At 43.8% G+C, this 11,018-nt stretch overlaps 1 long non-coding RNA gene across 1 annotated transcript; it reads right to left on the minus strand.

Annotated features, from left to right (window-relative positions):
• Positions 1-2,292, minus strand: LOC141097213 (uncharacterized). Its single transcript, XR_012233875.1, has 3 exons — positions 2,228-2,292; positions 2,071-2,133; positions 1-488 (listed from the first exon to the last, which is right to left on the minus strand). It is a non-coding gene; the product is annotated as an uncharacterized lncRNA (long non-coding RNA).
• Between the last annotated feature and the right edge of the window lie 8,726 nt (positions 2,293-11,018).

Genomic DNA, 11,018 nt, shown 5'->3' on the forward strand with positions numbered 1-11,018 from the left:
AAACCCCGTGACGAGAGTAGGAAGAGTCAGCACGGAGCTCTGTCCTCCTTACCTCTTCGCTTTCACCGTGGTTATGCAGGGGTGCATAACCCCATGAGGTTAGGTGCGCTCCCTGTTTCTCTCTTTTTTTGCAGGTTGCTTTGATAGCCGCCTTCAGCTCATCTGCATTGTTGGGTCTGGTGTCTCACATCTTCCTTTTGACAATACCACATAGATTTTCTATGAGGTTAAGGTCAGGCGACTTTGCTGGCCAATCAAGCACAGTGATACTGTTGTTTTTAAACCAGTGCTCTGAAATTTCCTGGTAGACGGCTGTGCTGACTTTAGTCTTGATAAAACACAGTGGACCTACACCAGCAGATAACTCATGAAATCACTGCACACGTACAAATAGAAAATATGCTTCAGGTGCAAATTTATTTACAGTGGTAGGTGAAGCGACAGTCAGATGACGTTTCGTCCAGATGATGGCCTTGATCACATAGTCGCTAGAAAAATATAGAAATATACACAATAAGAAAAATATGCAAAAAAGACAAAAAATGAGACATATACATTCAATATTTACAGTATATATACAAAGCACTAAATACGCATGTCCAGGGCATTAATGAAAAGAACATGTTATGGCTGCCAGAGGATACTCATCAACATTCATAGAGAGGCATCTTTGGAGAAAGAGGAGATAGAAGAAGAAGATGTTAAGATGATATAATGTAATGAGATATAAATTTGGTCTAGTAAAATATCAGTTTATGAGCTTGCCTACCGCTTTTAATGAAGCATCGTAGGAAAAAAGACAGATTATGTCCCTGTTAGGCGGTTTATCATATGGTAAGATATATCCTGTAAGTGATAATATACAGACTATTAGGCCAAGTGCACACGTACCGGAACTCTCGCGGAAATTACCGCGATAATTCCGTAATTCCAGTCCGCGGGAAAATCGCATTTTAAATTCCCGCGATTTTCCCGTGGAAAAACTAGCATGTTGCAAGCGTATTTAGCTTGCAAAATGCTAGCGTTTTCCAAGCGATCTGTAGCATCGCTTGGAGAACTGATTGACAGGTTGGTCACACTCGTCAAACATAGTGTTTGATGAGTGTGACCAACTTTTTACTACTGAGGCCGCCTATGCAGCATCAGTAGTAAAAGATAAAATGTAAAAAATAAAAATAAAAAATGGTGTTATTCTTACCTTCCGACGTCCCGCGCATCCGTTCCCAGTAATCCTTTGCGAAAATGCCCGCGATGACGTCCGTTCTCGCGGGATCGCGATGTCTCGCGGTAATTCGCGATGACGTCGCGTGAATAACCACGAGACTTCGCGATCCCGCGAGAACGGACGCCATCGCGGGCATTTTCGCAAAGGATTACTGGGAACGAAAGCGTGAAGAGAAGCGGGAAGACTGCGCGGGACGTCGGAGGGTGAGAATACAATATTTTTTATTTTTAAATTCTATTTTTTACAGGGATATGGTACCCAAAGCCCGGAGGACAGTCTCCTCTCCTCCGGACCGTGGGTACCATCCGCAAATGTTCTGCTTACTTTCCGCATGGTGTGCACAGCCACATGCGGGAAGTAAGCGGAACAATGCATTCCTATGGGTGCGGGATCGCCGCGATTCCGCAAAATAATGAGCATGCTGCGGTTTTTGCCGCGGAGCGATTCCGCCGCGGTAGAAACCGCAGCATTAGCACAGCATTGCGGAATCCCATAGGAATGCATGGGATGCTTATTTTTCGCGGCAAAATCGCGCGGTTAAAACCGCCGCGGAAACGCGAAAAAAATGCAACGTGTGAACTCAGCCTAAGTCAAGTTGTATCGCAATATGGACAGTTAATATGTAGTTCTCAATATGATTATAGATAATATAAATTACAATATAGGAGGGATGTGAGTAATAAGAACCTTAGATCGCCCATTAGGAGTGATATGAGTGAAGGTTGTATAATATGCACAGAGATAGTGAATGCACTGCAGATACATGAAACTGATGTAATAAAATCTATGTATAGATACACAGACGAGTATCATGATTGCTGTTTACATAGTAAATGTAGACATACCAAAGTATATGCGTCAATCTTATGTAGAGGGATGCACCCTGAGCCATGATTTCTATGTTGGTACTGAAATAGAAATTAGGGTGAGATATAAATATATACAAAATAGAGATAGCTCCTAATCATAATTAATAATAGGAAAATGGGGGATATAAGTTACCCTGCATGAGGAGAGTGCTAGAGTGAATTCCACACCGCAAGTTTTAGCGTGGGGCAAGCGCTCTGTGAAAAAGCAAAATATGCGGTATTAATTTAAGCTATCAGGCTTATATAAAACCTGCATATACTTATCTTTAGATGGTAAAAAGGCGGCGGGAATCACATCCAGTTACTCAGACGTGAGACCTATTGGATTCATACATTGACACCCTTAGCCCCAGGGGCCTTAATCGTGAAATAGATTGGTTAAATGCATTTCTTTCCCTAGACCCATTGATCTATTGCACATATCGTCAAAGCAATAAATTTGGTCGAGGCGGTAAGACCATATACTATGCATGAGATATCTAAGTTTCCTTTTTGTAATTTACCACCCCCCCCCCCCCTAGCCCCTTTTATTTTCATTTACTTTGCCATTTAGCTTGGACTCCTACTTAATATCCTAATTTTCATGTTTTTATGCTTTATGTTACCTTATGCTTTATCATGTTTTTCCATTTTTTTTCCTTCTTTTTACCTTCCCCTTGATTGCTGTTTTTTCAATTTATTTCAACATATGAATTGTAAATGTCATATTTATTACCTACATACACTATGACACAACTGCATCAGTTGTTCTGCAATATACTCCAGTTGCACCTAACTATCTATAAACAAATCACTAAAATACTAATAGGAGTCTCCCATCATCCTAACAGTCAGATCACAATTATATTATTTTTTCCTTTCCCATTTATGCAGCGTCCCTAAAACTATCTATACAGTCACGCTCCATCTTGGGATAAGCATTAGACTAGCTCCGCCTCACATCCACATGACAACATACATATCAGCCAGCACCGTGAGTGCATTTATGTTTATTTTGTACTAGCTGAAGAACCCGGCGCTGCCCGGGCATAGTAACTAACTGCGGTTAGTTATTACAAATTATAATAAGATTAAAATTGACAAATCACCAGGCCCTGATGGCATTCATCCTCGGGTATTAAGGGAGTTAAGTAATGTGATAGACAGGCCTCTATTCCTTATATTTAAAGACTCTATAGAAACAGGGTCTGTTCCTTTTGATTGGCGGCATGCAAATGTGGTACCAATATTCAAAAAGGGGTGTAAAAGGGAACCTGGAAACTATAGGCCGGTAAGCTTAACATCTGTTGTTTGTAAAATTTTTGAAGGGTTTCTAAGGGATACCATTATGGAATATCTCAATGTTAATAAATGTTTAACTCCATATCAACATGGATTTATGAAGGATCGCTTCTGTCAAACTAACCTGATCAGCTTCTATGAGGATGTAAGCTCTCAAATGGACCAAAGAGAATCATTGAATGTCATTTATCTCGACTTCTCTAAAGCATTTGACACTGTCCCACATAAAAGATTGGTAAGTAAGATGAGAAAGCTTGGGCTAGGGGAAAATGTGTGTAGATAGGTAGGTAGCTGGCTTAGGCTACTTTCACACATCCGGTGTGTGGGGTCCGGCAGCATGCGGCGAGAAGCCAGGCCGCCGGATCCGGCCTGCAGCCGTGACACCGGATGTGTATGGGGCGTCTGATACGGCTTGGACATGATTTAAAGGAGCCGCAGGAGGAACATATACACCGGTGGACAGAGGCAGCCGCTGAGAGACAGCTGCTGAAAGGGAGGGGAGGGGAGAGGGGGGTGGAGAGAGAGAGAGACATGTGGGGTTAACACTCAGTGTCCAGGCGAGAGAATCTCTTTATTGTTAGCCGTCCGGCATCTGCAAAAAACGTTCTCTGCAACGTTTTTTGTTAGCGCCGGACCGGCTTTTTCCACAGCGCATGCCCGGACTCTGTGAATGTTAACCCCACAAGTGCCCGGCGAGAGAGATCTCTCACAAGTGTCCGGGTGACAGAGAGAGATCTCTTTCTCGCCGGGCACTTGTGGGGTTAACATTCACAGAGTCCGGGTATGTGCTGTGGAAAAAGCCGGTCCGGCGCTGACAAAAAACGTTGCAGAGAACGTTTTTTGCAGATGCCGGACGGCTAATTTTTGCCGTGTCCGGCAACAACCGGACACGATGCATAACCATCTGGCACGATGCGGCGACCATGAAAGCTTATGGGACAAAACCGGATCCGGTGCTGGATCCGGTTATTAAAAATTTCGCCGCATCGTGCCGGATTACAAAAGCTGGATGTGTGAAAGAGGCCTTAGTGATAGAAAACAAAGAGTGGTTATTAATGGTACATACTCAGATTGGGCCAGGGTTACTAGTGGGGTACCACAGGGTTCTGTATTGGGCCCCATACAATTTGATATATTTATTAATGATCTAGTGGATGGCTTACACAGTAAAATATCAGTATTTGCAGATGATACAAAACTATGTAAGGTAGTTAACACAAAGGAGGACAGTTTGCAACTACAGACAGATTTGAGTAAATTGGAGAATTGGGCTGAAAAATGGCAAATGAGGTTTAACACAGATAAGTGTAAGGTTATGCACATGGGAAGGAGAAACAGATGCTACAATTACTTACTAAATGGGAAACTGCTGGGGAAATCAGACATGGAAAAAGACTTAGGCATCTTAGTCAATAAGAAGCTAAATTGGAGTGCCCAGTGTCAGGCAGCTGCCACCAAAGCAAATAGGGTCATGGGATGCATTAGAAGAGGTCTGGGGACACGAGATGAAAACATAATTCTCCCTCTGTACAAATCACTCGTCAGACCACACTTGGAGTATTGTGTGCAATTTTGGACGCCGGTGCTCAAGAAAGACATTACTAAACTTGAAAGGGTTAAAAGGCGGGCTACTAAAATGATAAATGGAGTTGGTTCACTACAATACCCAGAAAGGTTATCAAAATTAGGTCTATTTACTCTAGAAAAGAGAAGACTTAGGGGAGACTTAATATATATGTACAAGTATATCGGAGGGCAATACAGAGATCTCTCCAATGAACTGTTTGCACCAAGGACTGTGACAAGAACAAGGGGGCATTCTCTTCGTTTGGAGGAAAGACAATTTCTGCACCAGCATAAAAGAGGGTTCTTCACGGTAAGAGCAGTGAGGCTCTGGAATTCTCTTCCTGAGGAAGTGGTGATGGCCAACTCACTGAATGAATTTAAGAAAGGAATGGATGCTTTTCTTGTGAGTAACAGTATAGAAGGTTACGAATAACAGAATATTATAGGTAGATGGTTGACCCAGCTTAGGGGAAGGAATTTTTTTCCCTATGGAGAAAATTGGCTTCTACTCTGTGGGTTTTTTGCCTTCCCCAGGATCAACAATGCAGAACAGCTGCACTAAAAATAGGCTGAACTAGATGAACATAAGGTCTTCCTTCAGCCTTCAAAACTATGTTACTATGTTATAATGATTATATCTATATATAAAGCTGAGTGTACAGCCCCGCCCACTTCGCATAGCCACATTCACTATAATATCCCACATCATCCCGTCAGCCAGAGCTACCGGACTACTACCCCTAATATCCCACATCGTCCCGTCAGCCAGAGCTACCGGACTACTACCACTAATATCCCACCGTCCCGTCAGCGAGAGCCACCGGGCTACTAATATCCCACATCATTCCGTCAAAGCCACTGGACTTCTACCCCTAATATCCCACATCATCCCATCAGCCATAGCCACGGGACAACTACCACTAATATCCCACATCATGCCGTCAGAGCAGCCGGACTACTCCCCCTAATATCCCACATCATCCCGTCAGCCAGAGCCACCAGACTACTCTCCTAATATCCCACATCATCCCGTTAGCCTGGGGTCAGAACCAGAGCGCTGAGTGGAATGGCACAAACTTCCACACTGGGGATCCCTTTAAGAGGGGCCTGGTGTCAGAACCAGAGCGCTGAGTGGATTTGCCCCGACTTCCATACCAATGGTCCCTTTAATAGAAGCCTGGGTGAGAATCAGAGCACTGAGGGATTTACCCTAACTTTCATACTGGAGATCCCTTTAAGAGAGGCCTGGGGTCAGAATCAGAGCGCAGAGTGGATTTTCCCTCACTTCCATACCAATGATCCCGTTAAGAGGGGCCTGGTGTCAGAACCAGAGCGCTGAGTAGAATTGCCCTAACTTCCATACCAATTATCCCGTTAAGAGGCCCTGGGGTCAGAACCACAGCGCTGAGTGGAACTGTCCTAACTTCCATACCGGGGATCCCTTTAACCCCTTACCTACAAAGGACGCAATATTCCGTTCATGTGACCCTGGACCTAACTACCATGGACGGAATATTACGTCCCAGCGATCAGCGGCGCCCACGTGGTGAGCGCCGCTGACCGCGGCCGGGTGTCAGCTAATTATCATAGCTGACACCCGGCACAATGTCATCACTGACCGCCCCCGACACGTTAACCCCTTGCACACCGCGATCAAACGCGATCGCGGTGTACCGGGGGTTAAAGGGAAACATCGGCAGGGAGGGGGCTCCCTCCGTGCTTCCCTGAGCCCCCCACGGCAGCGCAATGTGCAGCGCTGCTGCGGAGGGCTCTTTCCCTACAGGCCCCCGGATCCAAGATGGCGACGGGGCCTGCAGGGAGCTGACTTCCTCACTGCCTGCAAAGCGCAGGCATGAGGAAGTCTGCAGCAGTGCCTGTGACAGATCGCTGATCTGTCACAGTGATCTGTGATGTGACAGATCAGCGATCTGTCACAGGACAGTGATGTCCCACCTGGGACAAGGTAATAAAGTAAAAAAAAAAAAAAAAAAAAAGTGTTAAAAATAATTTAAAAAAATCGCTAAATAAATTAGTAAAAAAAAAAAAAAATATTCCCCAATAAATCCATTTTTTCAAAATAAAAAAAACAAAAACAATAAAAGTAAACATATTTGGTATCGCCGCGTCCGTAATGACCTGCCCTATAAAACTGTCCCATTAGTTAACCCCTTTAGCGAACCCCTTAAAAAATAAAAAACGAAGCAAAAAATGATTTATTATAATACCACCGAACAAAAAGTGCAATAACGCGCGATCAAAAAGACGCATATAAATATCCATGGTACCGCTGAAAACGTCATCTTGTCCCGCAAAAAACGAGCCGCCATACAGCATCATCCGCAAAAAAATAAAAAAGTTATAGCTCGCAGAATAAAGCGAAACAAAAATAATTATTTTTTATATAAAATTGTTTTCATAGCAAAAAACCGACAAAACAAAAAAACGACCTAAATGAGGTATCGCTGTAACCGTACTGACCCGAAGAATAAAAACGCTTTATCAATTTTACCGCACGCGGAACGGTGTAAACGCACCCCCCAAAAGAAATTAATGAAACGCTGGTTTTTGTTCATTCTGCGTCCCAAAAATCGGAATAAAAAGCGATCAAAAAATGTCACGTGCCCGAAAATGGCACCAATAAAAACGTCAACTCGTCCCGCAAAAAATAAGACCTCACATGACTCGGTGGGTCAAAATACGGAAAAATTATAGCTCACAATATGTGGTGATGCAAAAACTATTTTTACAATAAAAAGCGTCTTTTAGCGTGCGACAGCTGCCAAACATAAAAACCGCCATAAATAGTAAATCAAACCCCCCGCTATCACCCCCTTAGTTAGGGAAAAATAATAAAACTAAAAGAAAATGTATTTATTTCCATTTTCCCGCTAGGGCTAGGGTTAGGGCTAGGGTTAGGGCTAGGGCTCAGATTAGGGTTAGGGGTGTGTTGCGGTTAGGGTTGGAGTTATAATTGGGGGGGTTTCCACTGTTTGGGCACATCAGGTGCTCTCCAAAGGCAACATGGCGTCTGATCTCAATTCCAGCCAATTCTGCGTTGAAAAAGTCAAATGGTGCTCCTTCCCTTCCAAGCTCTGCCATGCGCCCACACAGTGTTTTACCCCCACATGTAGGGTATCAGCCTACTCAGGACAAATTACAAAACAACTTTTGGGGTCCAATTTCTCCTGTTACCCTTAGGAAAATAAAAAATTGGGGGCAAAAATATAATTTTGCGGAAAAAAATGTTTTTTTTATTTTCACGCCCAGGCATTATAAACTTCTGTGAAGCACTTGGGGGTTCAAAGTGCTCTCCACACATCTAGATAAGCTCCGTGGGGGGTCTAGTTTCCAAAATGGGGTCACTTGTGGGGAGTTTCAATAGTTTAGGTACATCAGGGGCTCTCCAAAAGCAACATGACACCCGCAGACCATGCCATCAAAGTCTGCATTCCAAAACGTCACTACTTCCCTTCCGAGCCCCGACGTGTGCCCATACAGTAGTTTTCTCCCACATATGAGGTATCAGCGTACTCAGGACAAATTGGACAACAACTTTTGGGGTCCAATTTCTCCTGTTACCCTTGGGAAAATAAAAAAAATGGGGACTAAAAGATGATGTTTGTTGAAAAAATACGATATTTTTATTTTCACGCCCAGTCGTTATAAACTTCTGTGAAGCACTGGGGGGGTTCAAAGTGCTCTCCACACATCTAGATAAGTTCCCTGGGGGTCTAGATTCCAAAATGGTGTCATTTGTGGGGGGTTTCCACTGTTTTGGTACATCAGGGGTTTTCCAATCGCGACATGGTGTCCGATCTCAATTCTAGACAAAAACGTCAAATGGCGCTGCTTCCCTTCTGAGCTCTGCTATGCGCCCAAATAGTCATTTACACCCACATATGGGGTATCAGCGTACTCAGAACAAATTGCACAATAACTTTTAGGTCCTGTTACGCTTGGAAAAATAAAAATTGGGGGTGCAAAGATCATTTTTGTGGAAAAAATATGATTTTTTAATTGTACCGCTGTACGTTATAAACTTCTGTGAAGCCCTTGTGGGTTCAAAGTTCTCACCACATATCTAGATAAGTTCCTTTTGGGGGGTCTAGTTTCCAAAATGGGGTCACTTGGGGGGTTTCCACTGTTTAGGTACATCAGGGGCTCTCCAAACGCGACATGACGTCCGATCTGAATTCCAGCCAATTTTGCATTGAAAAAGTCAAACGGCGCTCCTTCCCTACTGAGGTCTGCCATGCGCCGAAACAGTGGTTCCCCCCCACATATCAGGTATCAGCATACTCAGGACAAATTGCACAATAACTTTTGCAGTCCAATTTCTCCTGTTACCCTTGGTAAAATAAAGAAAATTGAACCTGAAGTGTTTTTTTTGTGAAAAAAAGTTAAATGTTCATTTTTTTTTTTAATATTCAAAAAATTCCTGTGACGCACCTAAAGGGTTAATAAACTTCTTGAATGTGGTTTTAAGCACCTTAAGGGGTGCATTTTTTAGAATGGTGTCACTTTTGGGTATTTTCTATTATATAGACCCCTCAAAGTGGCTTCAAATGTGAAGTGGTCCCTAAAAATAAAATGGTGTTGCAAAAATGAGAAATCGCTGGTCAATTTTTAACCCTTATAACTTCCTAACAAAAAAAATTTTTGGTTCCAAAATTGTGCTGATGTAAAGTAAACATGTGGGAAATGTTATCTATTAAGTTTTTTGTGTGCCGTATCGCTGTGATTTAAGGGCATAAAAATTCAAAGTTGGAAAATTGCGAAATTTTCAAAATTTTCGCCAAATTTCCGTTTTTTTCACAAATAAACGCAAGTTATTTGAATGCAATTTTACCACTAACATGAAGTACAATATGTCACGAGAAAACAATGACAGAATCACCGGGATCCATGGAAGCGTTCCAGAGTTATGACCTCATAAAGGTACAGTGGTCAGAATTGTAAAAATTGGCCCGGGAGTTAACGTGCAAACCACCCTTGGTAGTGAAGGGGTTAAGAGAGGCCTGGGGTCAAAACCAAAGCGCTGAGTGGATTTGCCCTGACTTCCATACCAATGATCCCTTTAATAGAGGCCTGGGGTCAGTACCAGAGCATTTGAAAGCAATTGCCCTGACTTCCATACCGGGGATCCGTTTAAGAGAGCCTGGGGTCAGAACCAGAACGCTGAGTGGAATTGCCCTAACTTCCATACCAGGGATCCCTTTAAGAGAGGCCTGGCGTCAGAACCAAAGCGCTGGATGGATTTTCCCTGACTTCCATACCAATGATCCCTTTAAGAGAGGCCGGGGTCAGAATCAGAGCGCTGAGGGATTTGCCCTAACTTCCGTACCGGGGATCCCTTTAAGAGAGGCCTGGGGCCAGTACCAGAGCGCTTAGTGGAATTGCCCTAACTTCCTACCAATGATCTCTTTAAGACACCCTGGGGTCAGAACCACAGAGCTGAGTGGAACGGTCCTAACTTCCATACCGGGGATCCGTTTAAGAGAGGCCTGGGGTCAAACCAAAGTGCTGGATGGATTTGCCCTGACTTCCATACCAATGATCCCTTTAAGAGGGAAGATGTGCCTATGGGATGGAGGATGTGTGATATGTATATGGGCAGGGAGGGGGGATTCATTTCTGTCATGTGCTCTCTGCTCCTTTCTGGGGGGCAGACAATGGATGGGGGCTTATGTTGCTGGGGATGCTAGAGTTCTCCCACACGGTCACCGCCTGCTGAGGTGTTGTTGTGGAGTAAGAAAACTGTTGCTCATAGCAACCAATCACAGCTCAGCTTCTTTTAAATGGCTCTGGTGAAATGAAAGATGCTTCGTGATTGGTTGGTGATAAACACACATTCAATTTTATATATATAGATCTGCGCATGCGCCAGTGCTCAATGTCTTCCTCGGTCATATGACCGATCAGCGCTCCACATTAGGAGCGCCTATTCTATACACAGTAACCAACGCCAGGAATGTCTATAATAAAACATCCGCGCATGCGCCAGAGCTCCACGTCACCCCCGGTCACGTGATTCATCATCGCTCTACATTAGGAGCGCTTACCCGACTCCTAGCGCC

Source organism: Dendrobates tinctorius, unplaced genomic scaffold (genome assembly GCF_039654945.1).
Source record: "Dendrobates tinctorius isolate UK_male_01 unplaced genomic scaffold, ASM3965494v1 ptg000083l, whole genome shotgun sequence".
In the NCBI taxonomy this organism is placed as follows: domain Eukaryota; kingdom Metazoa; phylum Chordata; class Amphibia; order Anura; family Dendrobatidae; genus Dendrobates; species Dendrobates tinctorius.